General features: G+C 43.3%; 1 protein-coding gene across 1 annotated transcript in view; it reads left to right on the plus strand.

Annotated features, from left to right (window-relative positions):
* Window positions 1-15674, plus strand: part of ZDHHC14 (zDHHC palmitoyltransferase 14) — a 417907-nt gene that overhangs the window by 374804 nt on the left and 27429 nt on the right. The gene's annotated exons all lie outside the window — the stretch shown is intronic.

Here is a 15674-nt window from a genome sequence, read left to right on the forward strand (position 1 = left end):
CTTGAATGGACCAATTTGCTAAAACAATTAACTTCTTAAAAACCCAAACAGGAGAGATGCCCACAGCCCTTTACTCTGAAGCTTGGGAAAGAAGCAAGAGTCTAAGGAATTAAAGGCTTAAGTTCCCAGGAGCAACCCCCTTCCTGTAGGGTGGGAGGGGTGTGATCCCCCGAGGCCACTTGCCGGCTGAAGGGCCTGCATTTCCATTACGTGATTTTTTTTTCTTTTTTTCTTTCAATGTTGAGTGGTTCCATCTAGCCGCGGCTGAGTAGACCTTGACATTTCTCAATTGTGGCAGTGTGTTAGGGGTTGATTGCATGCTAGCTATAAAAAGTAAGATAAATAATTTACCACGCTATTAAAGCTTGGACCATTATCAAACACCCACACAAACACACATTGTGTTTTTTCTTTTTAAATTTATCTGCTTTCGTTCTCCCTGGAAGGCTCAAGGGGACTGTGAACTTCCCGGGCTCTTGGAGGCTGTTAGTCCGAACGCCCTGGTTCCCGGGAAGGGTGCTGGGTGAAGCAGCCAAGGCACCAGGTGCCCCGCGTCTGAGAGGGCACGATGACCTGCTACTCGGTGCCTGGGGAGAACTGGCCCAGATTTTGGGCCGTGCCTAGTTGCAAAGTGCTCATTCCAGCTTTCAGGCGTGATGGCCTCGGCCTGGGAGAATGATACCAAAGCCCCCCAATGGAGCCAGCAAAACACCAAATACTTTTCCGTCCCGTGAATAGCGCAAAGGGAGAGTTTTGCAGCGCCCCATACCTCCCCTCCGCGCAATGTGGTCCTGCTCTGTCGTTTTGGGGATTGCCGACTGGGGTTCCCATCGAGAAGCTAACACCATTGTCTGTGCCTGTGCCTACTAAGACGCGAGTGGGACAGCCCCGCCCACCCCCACCCCAAAACTCTGGCTTTGAAAGGCCCTTTGTTCTCCACGCCCTGTGCCTTGGCCTCTTCTGCTTCAGCGGCAATTAAAACGAAATTAGCCAAAATTGGCTGTGGGTGTCCTTGGCACGGTGGCTTGTGGTGACATCTCCGGGGAAATGCTGGGGCCCTAGGGACTTGTCCGGGCTTCCGAAGCGGCAGCACCCGGGCCGGTCCCTTCCCCGCCCTCCCGGGGCCGCCCCTGACAAGAAATGCTTCCCTATATCTCGACCGCCCCCTTCCGGAGGCCGCCCATAAGCCAGTCTCTTCTTCCCGGGGACCAGCGGCTCCTGCACTGTGGTTTATGATGTTGTACGATCCTTCAAGTTAATAATTATAAGGAATATTTCCAAGGTTGTCTTCCATTCATCCACATGGGTACACTTTTCAGCCCATTTACTTTTGGTGAGAAAAAAAGGGAAACAAATGTTAAATGTTACTTTTCTGATTAATGCCTTACAACTGTTTTGAAGCTGAGCCTAAATCAAATTGATGTTTACATTTTTTATTAAATACATAGGAGTTGTGGAAGCCTCGTATATCCTTGTCCCAAAGAGAGAGACTTTCAAATGTACCATTTTTTCCTCCCACCCCTCTGCCCTGCTTGGGTTGTGGGGTGTGCTGTTACTGCCTCCCGTGTTCCCTTAAGATGTCTCTCTGTCTTACAAGTTTTCACTGAAATAGTAAATGAGCTGAAGTGTGGTTTTCTTTGAAGTAAATGTCGAAGCAGCTTGTAGTTTTGTAAATCAGTAAAGCCTCTGTCCACTTGCCCACTGCATGTGATCTTGCTAATACAGTCGAGATGGGTTTTCAAATATAAGTGCTTAGTACATCAATCCAGCCATTAAAAGTAATTGGGAGATAGCCTATTAGATTGTTTTGGGAGCAACTGAATTTGTGACTGCCACAAAACTAGATAAATGGCTTTGACAGAAATTATTTTTCAATCTCATAGACCTCAGAAATTACACACAAATGGATTGGAAAGCAGATGAGCAACTTTCCATCAGTTTTTGAATTTTTGAAAGAAAGTTGGTATCGATTGTGAAGATTTGAATGAACAATTCTCTTAATTGCCCTTGATATTTTAAAATGGGTAAGCTGAGAGGCCAGATGGGATATCCAAGGAGATGTGTTTTGTGGATTCTATATGAACTGAGATGGGTGTTAGTAAAACATGACTTTGAAGCCTTGCTAACCTTTTGCCCAAGGTGTTCTGCATTGGTATTTCACAACAGTCAAATGTTTTGTTATTTAAAAACAAACAAAAAAAAGCATTTTAAGCTCTTCGTAGAGTCAAAGCTCTAAATCTGAACAATGGTGAACATATGCACATAGGTAATGCGTGTTTTCAGAGATATTTATGCTTATTTAAGTGCCTTTCATGTTTTAATCAATGTTTGCAGAATTGATTTTAAACCTGAAATGAATTAAGAAAGCATCTTCTTTCCTCAATAAAAACTGCTAATGTCATCAAATGCAAACCTGTCTTTATAAGATAGATGTTGTCTAGGAAAAAAAGGTGGAGGAAAAAGATGGATGGACTCCTTACTTTTTGTCCTGCCAGTCATAGCACTGGCTTTCATCCACATGGTCACAGATAGCTGCTGTAGCACCAGCCATCAAATACATATTCCAGGAGGGAAAAGTGGGGAAAAGGGGAGGAACAAAATGGGCCCACAGCACTTAAGACTGCTACCTTTAAAGAGCATTCCCTGTGATTTCTCCATGATCAAACCTGAATCACATGACCACCACTGGACACAAAAGAAGCTAGAAAATGTATTGTTTTATCTGAGCAGATTGCTTCCCCCAGATAAAATCTGTGTTCTTTCAGTAAAGAAGAAGAGGAAAATGAGCATTCACTAGGTAACCACAATAGATAACCTTGCTTCCTCCTTTATTGAAAAAATGAGGCCTTCTACCGGACCTCGCTCATTCTTGAACCCCTATAGTTCAAGTACTGGGACCTGAGCCCCCAGAGAGTGGCGCCCCAGCTGCTACTATACCTACCTCACTAGCAAATAGATTTAATTCATCTTGAGAAACGCAAGGAACACATCTGATTTCTTTATAATCTCTGTTAGAAACAACAAACTGCAAGAAATTCTTAAATTTTCTATTTCCAGAGATTTCAAACTAGTTCAATTCTCCTTTGCAATGCATTTTAAGTATCTCTTGAAAACAAGTTTTTCCTTTTTCTTTCACAGACTCAAGAATTTAGCTGAGATAATTTCCTGGCAGAAATTCTGGATGACTCAGCAGATAAGTCCAATTTAGCCAAAGAAGGACTAAGAATTTCTTTTTTTGGTGTAATATCCTGAATCAAAACATGCAGTGGGCTTGAGTTATGTCTAGCTGACAGTGTGCATCGTGTTGAAAAAATATATTATTTTGTAAAGCCTTTGGAAAAGGCTTCCTTGACCCTAATCTATGCCTTCTGGAAGATAACAATATGTAAAGGTCCTTAATGTTCTTTTTTTGCATAATCTTGTCAGCAAACATATCTGTTTGCAGCATCTGTGTTTTCTGATTGAGATCTAGTGTAAGGATTGAAATTTAATTAATTTATTAGGTCAGTGGAAACTGCACCGGAAAATACGCTTTCTGGAGATAATGAGAACAGATGGATTCCAGGGCTGCTAAGGGTTCTTCTAGACCCATCGTTCTCATGGAAATGGCAAATAGGGTTCTCAAGTAAGTCCCTAAATAATGACTGCAGCTTGCTGTGTTGAGGCTATAGCAAGGATGCACTGTGATCTAACCTAGAATCCTGCGGTGCCTTGCCTTTTGCAGCTGTATTTCTAGAATTTAGTGGAAATTAATTTTATGTAATATACCCTAATTCAGAAACATGATGGAAGCTAACTAAAAATGTGAATGTAAAGAGAGCCTTTATGAAGCAAATAACCTCAAATTCACCTGCTCCTGTGCTTTAGTTCTCTTCATGTGTCCCATTCTCTTTAAACACCCTCCCTTCACCCCACCCCACCCTTTTGTAATGGACAAGATAAGAAACTAGGATTTTTTTTTAACATTTTTTATTGTTAAATATAACATATATACAAAGAAAAGAAAGAAAAAGCAATGATTTTCAAAGTACACTTCAACAAATAGATACAGAACAGATTTCAGAGTTTACTATGGGTTACTGTTGTAGCTTGCTAGCTGCCAGCATGTGCTATACCAGCAACAGAATGACTTTTAAAAGGGGGAATTGAGTAAGTTGCAAGTCCACAGTTCTAATGCTGTGAAAATGTCCCAACTAAAGCAAGACTATAGAAATGTGCAATTTAAGGCGTCCAGGTAAAGATACCTTGGTTCAAGAAAGCCAGTGAAGTTCAAGTTTCTCTCTCAACTGGAAAGGCACATGGTGAACATGGCTACATCTGCTAGCTTTCTCTCCAGGATTCTTGTTTCATGAAGCTCCCCCAGGGGTGTATTCCTTCTTCATCTCCAAAGGTCTCTGGCTGCGTGGGCTCTGTAGCTCTTTCCAAAATGGTCCCCTCTTAAAGGGATCCAGTAAGCAACCCCACGTTGAGTAGGCAGAGACACACCTCCATGGAAACCATCTAATCAAAAACCACCCACAATTGGGTGGGTTACATCTCCATGGATAATTTAAAAACTCTCACCCAGCAAATATTGAATGAGGATTAAAGGACATGGCTTTTCTGGGGTGCACAAATTCAAACCAGCACAGTTGCCATTAGACTATTTCAGATTTATCCTTCTAGCTGCTCCAAAACATTGGAGGCTAGAAGAATTTTTTTTTCTTTTTTGTGAAAAATAACATATATGCAAAAAAAAAGCAATAAATTTCAAAGCACATTGCAACAATTAGTTGTAAAACAGGTTTTAGAGTTTGGTATAGGTTATAGTTCCACCATTTTAGGTTTTTACTTCTAGCTGCTCTAAGGTACTGGAGACTAAAAGAAATAGCAACATAATTATTCAGCAACAAATAATTATTCATAATTATATTCATAATTATTCATAATTATTTGTTAAACCGTACCCTCACCTTTGATCTTTTAAAAGGTGAGGGTAGGGTTTGTTAACTCCACCATCATCTTTGATCTTTCTCCCATTCTTTATGGGTATTTGGGCTATGGCCATTCTAACTTTTTCATGTTGGAAGGGGTTGTCAAAAACATGGGATGGGGGATGGAACTAGTTGATATACTGGAAAGGCTGATTCCTTGGCATTTCAGGATTTATCTGGTCCAGGGTCCCATCTGGAGGTTGTAAGTTGTAGGTTTCTGGAAAGTCACCCCAGTGCATGTAAGCTTTGTAGACTCTGACAAAGATTTTCTTTAGGATTGGTTGGAATGGTTTTGGTTGGGATTTGGCAAGTTATAATAGGTAGCAATGTCTAATGGAAGCATGCATAACAGTAACCTCCCGAGTATCCTCTCAACTCTATTTGAACTCTCTCAGCCACTGATAACCGTATTTATTACACTTCTTTTCCCCTTTTTGGTCAGGATGGCATTGTTGATTCCACAGTGCCAGGGCCAGACTCATCCCTGGGAGTCATGTCCCATGCCACCAGAGAGAGTTTCACCCCTGGATGTCATGTACCACGTAGGAGCGAAGGCAATGGTTTCACTTGCAGAGTTGGGCTTAGAAAGAGAGAGGCCACATCTGAGCAACAAAAGAGGTCCTCCAGAAGTAACTCTTAGGCATACCTATTGGTAGGCTAAGCTTCTCCACTACATACATAAACTTCACAAGAGCAAGCCTCAAGATCAAGGGCTTGGGGCCTATTGATTTGAATGTCCCTAATGTTTGATGGATGCAGTATCAGGGGTTTCCCGGTGGTAAAGTTTAATAGTTCCATATTTTTTCTCCCATCCTTCAGGGGACTTTGCCAATACTTTTTGATTATCTGCTTAATACACTCTGGGATGTGTCCAGGCATTACAGTAAGCTATAGAGAATTAAAGGCCCTCGTTCTTATTCTGGGCCCCAAACTAGGGACCTTTTGGAGAAAACTTGGTCATATATGCCCACCCAGACAGCAGGATACTCAAACATTTGGGCTTGTCAGCTGTCCTGTGGTTGGGCAGTTTCTTGTTATGAACAGGTTTCTACATATTTTCAGGTATGAATTATATGTGCTGATAGGGCTGGTCTATTTTAAAATCGTATATTATCAAAAGGAAGGGGCTGGCACTTGCTCCTGCCAAACACCCTCTTATCAATTCATCACCTGTTGGAATCTGTTGAGAAGAAATCCCTAGACCCTTTCCTCCGTGTCCTTCACCTGTCAGGGAGGGACTGAGTTACTCTGAGCTCTGTAAGAGGACTGTGCTTTTACGAAGAAGATTTTTTTTACTTTTTTTTTTCCCCTTTAACAGATTCTATTTCCTTTTTTGTAACTATGGTAACCAGCTGAACAACATTCTATACTGGGTTCTATATAAAAAACAGTGAATATACAGATAATCCCCAGGAAGAAATAGGAAATTATTTGACTGAAGACTGGATTCTGAGATGGTTTGCAGCAGTAAGCAAGGAAGATAATGCATTTGAGAGGAATATGCCCTGAGTAATCCCAAATTGAACCTACTTTTCTAACTGAGGCTCGTACAAACACTGGGAATTAAGCATTAATAATTTTTACCAATTCACACATCTGTGGTATTCTTGAAATAGATACAATAATGATAAGCAATGGGAATTTCGGATGAATATCTTACTTTATTTCTATTATTTTTCTTTTATTTTAGAAAATAAAAGAAGACAACTCCCTGCTGGCACAGTCTTGGAAAGAGCAAAATTAATTTTGAGCTAGTTAGTAGAGCTCATTCCTGGCTAGCTCCTGAAAGCTGATTTCTTGGCTAGCTTTGGAGTCAGACACACAGGAAATCTCTTTAAAGGCCACTTAACTCACCACTTCCTGCCTCAGGTGGGGACCCATTTGTGGGTCATGCAATCAGTTTAGCAGATCCAGACCCACACATCTTTCTTTTTTTTAGATGAAAAGGAAGAGAAGGGTTAGAATAGGAAATACCAAATTGATTAGCACATAACAAGGATAAGCAATGAGCTGAGTCATGATATAAGCATTTTTTTTACCATGGTTTGAAAAAATACTCAATCCACCCAGTCCTGCCCCATCTTAGAAAAGGAAAAACTGAAAACCAGGAGGCTGAACTGTCATGTCCAAGGTCATAAAACTACTTCATGACAGAGTAGGGACTGAATTGTGAGAACAGTTTTTACTTTTCAAAAAAATTTTCCTATTCAATGCAGATGAATACTTATGTAAAATACAATAAAAATAAATTACTAGAAAATAAATAAAAATAGGCATGCAAAATAAAAGCCTGAATATTTATTAGATTCAGTGGACATGAAACACTCTGTCAGATCTTCTCAGTTTCTGTACTTATCTCATTGTGGACCAGTACAACGAGCTTATACTGGTGGAGAATGCTGGTGTGCAGAATACACTTTGAGTCTCCCTGGTATGGACACCCATTCCCAAGCTGTGTCTTAAAGACCCCATAAAGGTTCCAAAAAGCAACCAGGCCTCCCACCCACAGGCCACAGGACCTGACTTGCTGTTTGCAGATGCTGAAGGTCTTTCGGTGCAAATCCGTTATCTGGCGGTGACAGGACTCACAAGTAGGCATTAAAATGTCAGCAAACTTTTTCTTTCAATCATGTTAACTGGCAAAGAGGAAGAAGCAGAGGGAAGGTGGGCTTTAATAGGAAAATTCGGAGGAGGTGGCAGGGTAAAGCATCGCTGGAGGTAAAAATTCCAAGAACTTTGGAGCTTGAGAAGAAACACATTGAAAAATAAATAAATCTGGAGAAAATGTAAACAAACAGGATACTAAACCTTTTAAGAGCCTTGATAGCACCAGACAACTGAGTTAGCTCAAAAACATGAAAATATATTGCAGGTACTTTGGTTTATTCTTAAATCGAGTTTAACATATTTAGAAATATAAAAGATTAGGCAGGAAGTTTGGGAGTTGTTTTTTCTCCCCCCAAATTTTCTAGAGACAGTGATAAAATCATTAGTTAAAGAAATAAACCATTCCTGATAATGTCAAGGAGCCTCTGTGTTTTGGGATGCCATCTAAGAGGAAGACCCCAGACTTGGCCTCTGTGTCTGCTCTGCCTGGGAGCCACACAGCCATTCCTTTGACCCTATGTTTTGAGAACCACCCTTGTCTTCTTCCCATTGCTTCAAAACACTATGGATGTAATGTTGCTAAACCCCAAACAGCAGATAAAGCATCTGAATGTGGTAAGGCACTTCCAGGAAGACCTGTGTGGACATTCAGGTGGGTCCCCTTGCAGAAGGTCTTCAGGAACGAAAGCTACAATTATGGTGTCCTCTTACCAACAGCAAGAACTCAGGAGACATACTGCAGGTCACGGGCAGATAAAGCAGGAAGTCATGGGGCATTTTCAGAACTCCCTATAATGGAAAGTAACTTACTGTCGTAAGCCTGTTTTTCCGTAACTAACTTCTCCAGTCTGCCATCTGCCCAACCCTGACCCAGTAGCAGGGTGGGGGATGCCTTCACGGTTCTCCAAAGCAGGCAGTCTCTAATGTTAGCAAGCATCAGAATCACCTGGGGGGGGGGGGGCTAGTTAAAACGTGGGTTGCTGGGCCCCACCCTCAGAGTTTCCAGTTCAGTAGATCTAGAGTGGAGTGGGGATGGGGCTAAGAATTTGCTTGCATTTCTAATAACTTTCAGGTGATATCAATGCTGCTGGTTCTAGACCAAGCAGAATGTAAGAATGAAGTCAAGAGTAGCCGGTTGGTCTGTTTCTGTGGAAGGGGAGAGGGATGCTAGGAAGTCAGAGTTACAAAGGGTCCATAGAGAGAAATAGGACAAGGACAAAGGATGGGGTCCAAGCCACTTACATCCACCACGGAGGTAGCATCTATCAAGACATGGGTTGCTTTGCACTGAAGCTGCCTCTTTGTTGGCCCAGACAGACCAGCCATGGGGAAACTGGCTGGAAGAAAGACTCCACCTCCTTCTCTCTAAACAGGAATGGGGTCCCACAACAGACCATGTGCTGGCCAGGTACTGGCAAATCCACAGGAGAACTTGGCATGGCGCTGACTTCAAGGGGCTGACAATTTAAACCCTTAGTGAGCAGATGATCTTTTGCAGCAGGCAGGTGTTGACTGAGGAGCTCCCGTGGGCCTAACCCAGCACCAGGGACTGCGCAAGAGGATTGACATTTACGTTTTGTGTCTTTATGTCCCACCTGTTCCAGGAAGAACTTAGAGCAAGGGAGAGATGATCGGTGGGCTGGTCAACAAGATGGCCGCGCTCAATTCTTTGCTGCACCACCACCCTCATTCATGGAGTCCATGGTCCGTCTGCGGGTTGCTGGCCCAGCTCAGAAACAGAGGGCAATTTTTATCCTGGAGCTTCTAAGCAGGCTTATGTAGAGCCAGGGCAGAGACAATAAGTTGAAGAGAAATGCCTTTTGAATCTGGGTATCAACAGAGGTTTGGAAGGATCCCAGCCTGGTCAGTTGAGAATTCTGTCTGGACTGCGGGGAGGTTATTTCCCAGTTTGAAAGATTCTGAGAGCCAAGTGGACTGGCTACCCAGGCCTGCTAGCTGTTAAGTGCTGCCCCCACCTCCGGCTTGACCCCTTGGCATGAAATTCTCCCCTGCCAGCTCAAAGAGTCTTATTTCTAAACCACCTACTTCTACCATCTTTCTTCCACCCTTTACCTTGCTCCCCCCCCCTTAATTTTTCATAGTTTTTATTTCCTGACATTATCTTATATACAGCACTGGGGTCTATTATAGTCTGTCTCTCCCATTAGAATATAAATTCCTTTAAAAACAGGGATTTAGTCTTGCCTACTACCTTCTTCCAAGTGCCTAGAAAAATGTGTCACATAGTTGGTGCTCAATAAATATTTGTGGAATGTATGAAAGATCTTAATTTAGAGGAAACTCAACAGTCCTGCCAGTGGGCTGCTTCATCTATGAGAAGCACGTGTAACAGGCTACCTGCCCCCGCCATGTCCACCCTTCACAAGGCTGAATTTGCTTTGTTTGTCCTGCTGTCCTTGGCTCTGTCTTCAGAAAGCCCATCCATGTGTGAGTTCGCTGCTTATCCTCTACTCGTTCAAGAAATACCAATATCCTGAATTTGTGGAAGCGCTCTTAAATTTTTCCAGTTTATGGATTTTTAGCACAATTGTCATAATTGCTTGGGCTTAATGGTATGTAAATGCTGCTAGTTCAAGTTCCTTGAAAAAACAGGAAGCCAGTGGGAGAGGAAAAAGAAATCACAACTTTCGGTTGAAAGCAGGATGAAATAGCCACCATCACTGCCTCCCAGTAAATGAAATTTTGCATAGACCACCAATGAGCATGCTGAACGTACCCTGAAGTTACTGCGAACAGGGGACATTGTCACCTTGACCAACCAGGTGCCAGTGATTCAATAGCCCTGACATCATGCGGGGTTTCTCTAAGTCCCCGCGTCCCCTCCTTCCACTCGCCTCCCCCTCCCTAACTTTTGTGCCTGTTTGTGACCATTTCATGTCACCTTGGCCCTCCACCAGAGGGCGAGTTGAGGAGACAACCTAAAGCAGCCCTGCTGAAAATTAGTTCAGCTGCAGCTCTGCTCAGAGATCTGAGCGGTAAAGAAAAGAGGTAAACATTTTGCATAAAGAGGTTTTGGAGAATCCGGTGCTAGACCAGAGGCTCTCTCAGGCCAAGGACTGCCTGTCTAGGTTATCCTTGGTGGGCGAGTCCCAGGGATTTGCAGAATGAATGAAGAACAAATGAGCCTGTTGGCCTGCAGATTCCACTCCACTCCCTCCCTTGTCTCTTCCTCCTGCCAAGATGGAAAAGCAAACCTAACCTTGTCACTCCCTCTCATGCCTGATGTGCCAGTGATCTACCCATTCCCCACCTCTCTGCCCACCGGGCCATGAGCTCTTCCAGGGAAGAAAGAGACTCTTTTACCTTAGAATCCCCAGCGCCTAGCACGTAGTAGCCACTCAAAAAATATTTTATCAGCAAGGAAATGATGAATATACGAACTGGCTCTGTTTACACATTCCTTATACTCAAAATTACCTAACTGCAGCATCCAAAGCTAGCATCTGAAACATTACCCAAAATATAGTTATGGAAAAACACTGGCTACATCTTTCAGAAATTAAGGATACAGTACTAGTGATCAAAACAAATACATGTGCATAGTGCGTTGTACCACAAAACCAACAGTGGCCATTTCCTGTGGAAAGTCACAGCAAGTATGACACCCCACTGATGGCCTTGTGGACACCTAGACTAACCCCAGTGCAGCCCTAGCAGACTCCTTCCCGTGGAATAGGACCCCCTTATGAGTGCCTGTGTCCTGTCTGAAGATGGGATGCTTGTTTGCGATGTTAAAGCCCATCCTGGGGAGCTAGGAATGTCTGCAAGGAGAAGCTGGCGGTCAGGAAAACTGAAGCAGGATTTCCTGGGTTAGAGCTATTTTAGGCTTAATTTCCTTTGCAGAGTAAAAGCCCTATTTAGGCCTGCACATATCCTACTGCCTGATTTAGAATGACTTCAGGGGTTCCTGAGAGAAAATGTATTTTAAAAATACAGGAGGATTCTATGACTTCAAAGTGTGAGCGGACCATAAGTGCTGATGCTTAATGATCTTTGTGCGTGGTTACTGCTCACAGAGGTGTGTGATGAAAGGTCTTCTTGTGCCTTTGCAGTGTACATCTCCTAGAATAGTTTTTCTAGAAGATTTTTACTTACCAAAACACATAATTCTACAAATGACTGGACTTCCCTAAACCCTTAGCTAAAGTAAATGTTACTGGGGTGCTGAGTTTCCCTCATTATATCCTATGAAAGTCCCTGCCTATTAAATAGTGAAAGACTCTGAAAACCACTGGGATTTTTTGCCCTACATTCATTACCAGGGGTACTTATTCTGGGTATCTCCAGAATAAATTTCAGTAAAAATTACTTTAAAAGAAGACAAAATGGTTGTGTAGAAAGCAGAGACATTGGGGAGAAGAAACTAGACCTTTAAGAGATGAATCATGATTCCAGAAAATTCCTGTGGGCTAACCCCACCTCAAGGCTCTACAGAAGACAATTATAGGAATGGGAAAGGAACCAAAAGAGTGATTTTGACCCCATAGCTCCTTGTAGTCACAATTCCTCTCTCCAACTAATTAGTACAGACAGTTTCTCTGCAAGGTAGGGGTATTGGTTGGGAATTTAGTCAAGACCTTTTGCTTATAGGTGATAAAAACCCAACTCAAAGTAGCATAAGCCAAAAAATGGGTGAAAGACACATTTCCTCACACTGGAAAGACCAGGGATAATCCAGCATCAGACCCAACTCGATCCAAGGGTTCGAACTGTGTCATAAAGACTGGATACCTCAATTCATCTCTTCATTTCTCAACTTTGTATGCTGCTAGGTTGGCTTCACTCCCCAGCAGACTTGGTCCTTAGAGTGGCAAGATAGTTACTGGTGGCTTCAGGTTTACATCCTTCATGTAAGCAGTCCCCGTGAAAAAGAATCCCTTCTTCCACGTGCCAGCCAAGTCCTGGGATATGAACTCGTGAGACCCACTTAGGTCATGTGACACAGTAGACCTGTGTCATGTGCCCACCTCTGGGGGTTGGCGGGAGAAGGCAACCCCACTGTGCACAAGAACTGAGGAGCAGATGTGTTCCCCCAAGGGAAGTTGAGGGGAAAGGGCTGAGGGGCAGACAAGAAGTGATGACAGCCCTCCGGCTGTCCCCTATATCTCCTTGGATATCAGCAAATAGCTTAACCCATCTAACAAGAGCCAGCAAAGACCAATTCTGATGGCTCAAACAATGGGGAACTGGAACCTCTTCTATGGAACAGCTGCCAAGCCAGAAATCCAGGTGCCGAAGTCCTAAGCTCCTCCCTCTCCCTCCCCTCTCACATTCAGCCAGCCTCTAAGTTCTGTTCATTCAAACTCTAAAAACCTCCTCATCTGTTCTCCCTTTTCCGTCCCACCACTCTCACCTGAGTCAACTCATGATCACCTCTCATCTAAAACATGGATGGCAGCGCCCTAATAGTCCTTTCTGCTTTAGGTTTGTTCTCTCCAAGCTGTTTCCCAAACTATAAGTAGAACAGTTTTCCTAGAATACAAATTTGACCGCGTTCCTCTCTTTTGTAAACCCTTCAGTGCCTCCCCATATCATCTATAGGACAAAATCCAAACATGTGGAAGATTATTTGCAAACATGGCTGCCAGCAATCCCTCTCATCTCTCTTCACAGTACCTCCTTGAAGAGGTGGAGTCTTCTTCCCCAGGATCCAGACTGGCCCCAGACTTCCTTAGACCAGTGTAATGCAGCAGAAGGGATACTAGGCCAGTTCCAGACCTTCACCTTAAAAACTTGGCAGTTCCTGCATTCCTTTACTTGAGAAGCTGACTTCCAATTCGAGAGAGAGGCCCAGCCAGTCCCCGGCCCACCCAGCCCTTCCCCGGCCCATCCCGCCATCCCAGCTGACACTCCAGACACATGGTGGGGCCGTCTTGGGTGTTACAGATGAGACCCAAGATGAAGACAGCTGCATGACTGACCCCACCAACACCCCACGGAGCAGATGAATCTCCCATTTTAGCCCAGCCAACAACACAGAATTTTGAGATATCATAAATCATATTTATTTTATGCCACTACATTTTGGGATAGTTTATTTAGTAATAGAAACTGAGACGACTTCCCCGACTTTGTCCACCATCTTGGCATTTCACATGCTCTGCTCTCCCCACATCAATCTATGTATACTTCCTTGAGTGTAGAAGGCTCTCTCCAGTCTCTGTCCACTCACCCTGGAATGCCTCCTCCTGACATTCCTGACAAACTCATCCTTCATACTCAACTGAAGCCTGCGTGCCATTTGAAGCCTTCCCTCTCTTTCCTCCAGTCCCTTCTTTTATCCCTTCTTATGCACATTCCTTGATTAGAGTCACCCCTATTCTTTGTTTCTTTTCTCTTTGTATGTTCCCTACCAACTAGCCTGAGATTCTTTGAGAGCAGAGACTCTCTCCTTACCTTCACGCATTGAAGTACTTGGCACAATATACATCCTTAGCAAATCTTCATCTCCTAGGGTGCATGAGGCCTTGGCCTGTTTGCTCTGGGCTGTGCTTATATTAGAAGCTGCTCCTTTCAGATTTGTGACAGGAAGTAGTGCAGGCACTGTGGTCAGAGCCTTTCCTGGGCCATCAAGGTGTCAAATATGGTTGATCAAGAGGCCCCACTGGTGATCTCCATCATGACCTCCATGCAAAAGGCAATCCAGCAACACGTCATTAGAGAAATTCCAAACCTGGGTGTCAGGTCCAGCTTTTCCGCCTGGTAGCATGAGATGTGATATACTCACCAGGTGTTTATTTCATGTAGGGATGATGATGTCAGGTGATGAGGAAAGCATTCAAGTGTTTTACATATTTTTAAAATATCTTGGTTTAGGAGAATCAGATCAGCGTAGCAAAAGACTATTATATATTTAAACCATAAGAAAAATTATTAAAGGGCAAGCAGTCCTCTAACATGTCAGTAAATTATTGCTATAAAATTTCTGGGGGGAGAAAATACCCAAAACTAAACTGCAGCTATTTCAGCATTGTTCCTCATCTTTTCATCCCCCTAGGACCTCTTTTCTTAATTTTTACCCCATGGATCCTGTGAGATCCATGATGTTCTCATTTTCTTATAAACAGAGGACATATATACCTACTGATCTCAACATCTGGTCATCTAGAGATGAGCCTTGCTTCCCTGTTGAGTTTGTTTAGTTTTAGCCTATAGTGGCTTGGAACTATGTACCCCAGAAATATATGTTCATAATCTTGTGGTTGTGAACGCATTGTAAATAGGACCTTTTGATGGGGTTACTTCAGTTGAGGTCCCAACCCAATCAAGACAGGTCTTAATCCTATTACTGGAAGCCTTACAGAGAAGGCCACAGAGAGAAGCCAGGGGAGCAGTCAGAGGTTGGAAATCAACAGAACTGGCAAGAGAAAGGAGAAAACACTGCCATGTGCATTTCCATGTGACAGAAAAATCAAAGCACCCTGGGAGGAAGCAAGCCTTCTAGCCTCTGACACTGTGAGCCAATAAATCCCTGTTGTTAAGCCAACCCCTTGCTTGGTATTTGTTTTAGCAGCTGGGAAATGAAAACAAAGCCCAAAGCAAAGGGTGATTCGTGATGTGTTTGTCCTCAAAGGATGACTACCCAGAAACTTTGTGATATACTGGAAAGTGACCAGGAATGCCTATTAGTTCAGGTGTGGCCAACTGACTCAGGATGAGCCTGATTCAAGGGAGTCAAGGAACACGCGCTTTGGAGTCACTGAGCTCCAGCTGAACTGTCCCAGAATGGTGGAACCCAAGGATCCCTTGACCCATTAAAAAACGAAAACAAAACAAAACAAACTAAGAAAACCCTGCCAGGTTCTTCATTAGAATAAGGATATCCTCATAAGGATAATAGTATCCTTAAATGATCAACACATCATTCTCTGCATTGTTGAAGCTAATTCTCATAGCAATTTTATGAAACAGACTCACAGGAAGTCTAGTAAAATCCGAGGCCCCCTGCTCAGTGGGACGCCAGCATGAGAACTCAGATCTCCCTGACTTATGCTGGAATGCAGTTATCTTAGTCTGCCAGGGCTGCTGTGACAAATACCACTCAATGGTAGGCTTCCAAACAGTTATTTATTT

Source organism: Tamandua tetradactyla, chromosome 2 (genome assembly GCF_023851605.1).
Source record: "Tamandua tetradactyla isolate mTamTet1 chromosome 2, mTamTet1.pri, whole genome shotgun sequence".
In the NCBI taxonomy this organism is placed as follows: Eukaryota; Metazoa; Chordata; class Mammalia; order Pilosa; family Myrmecophagidae; genus Tamandua; species Tamandua tetradactyla.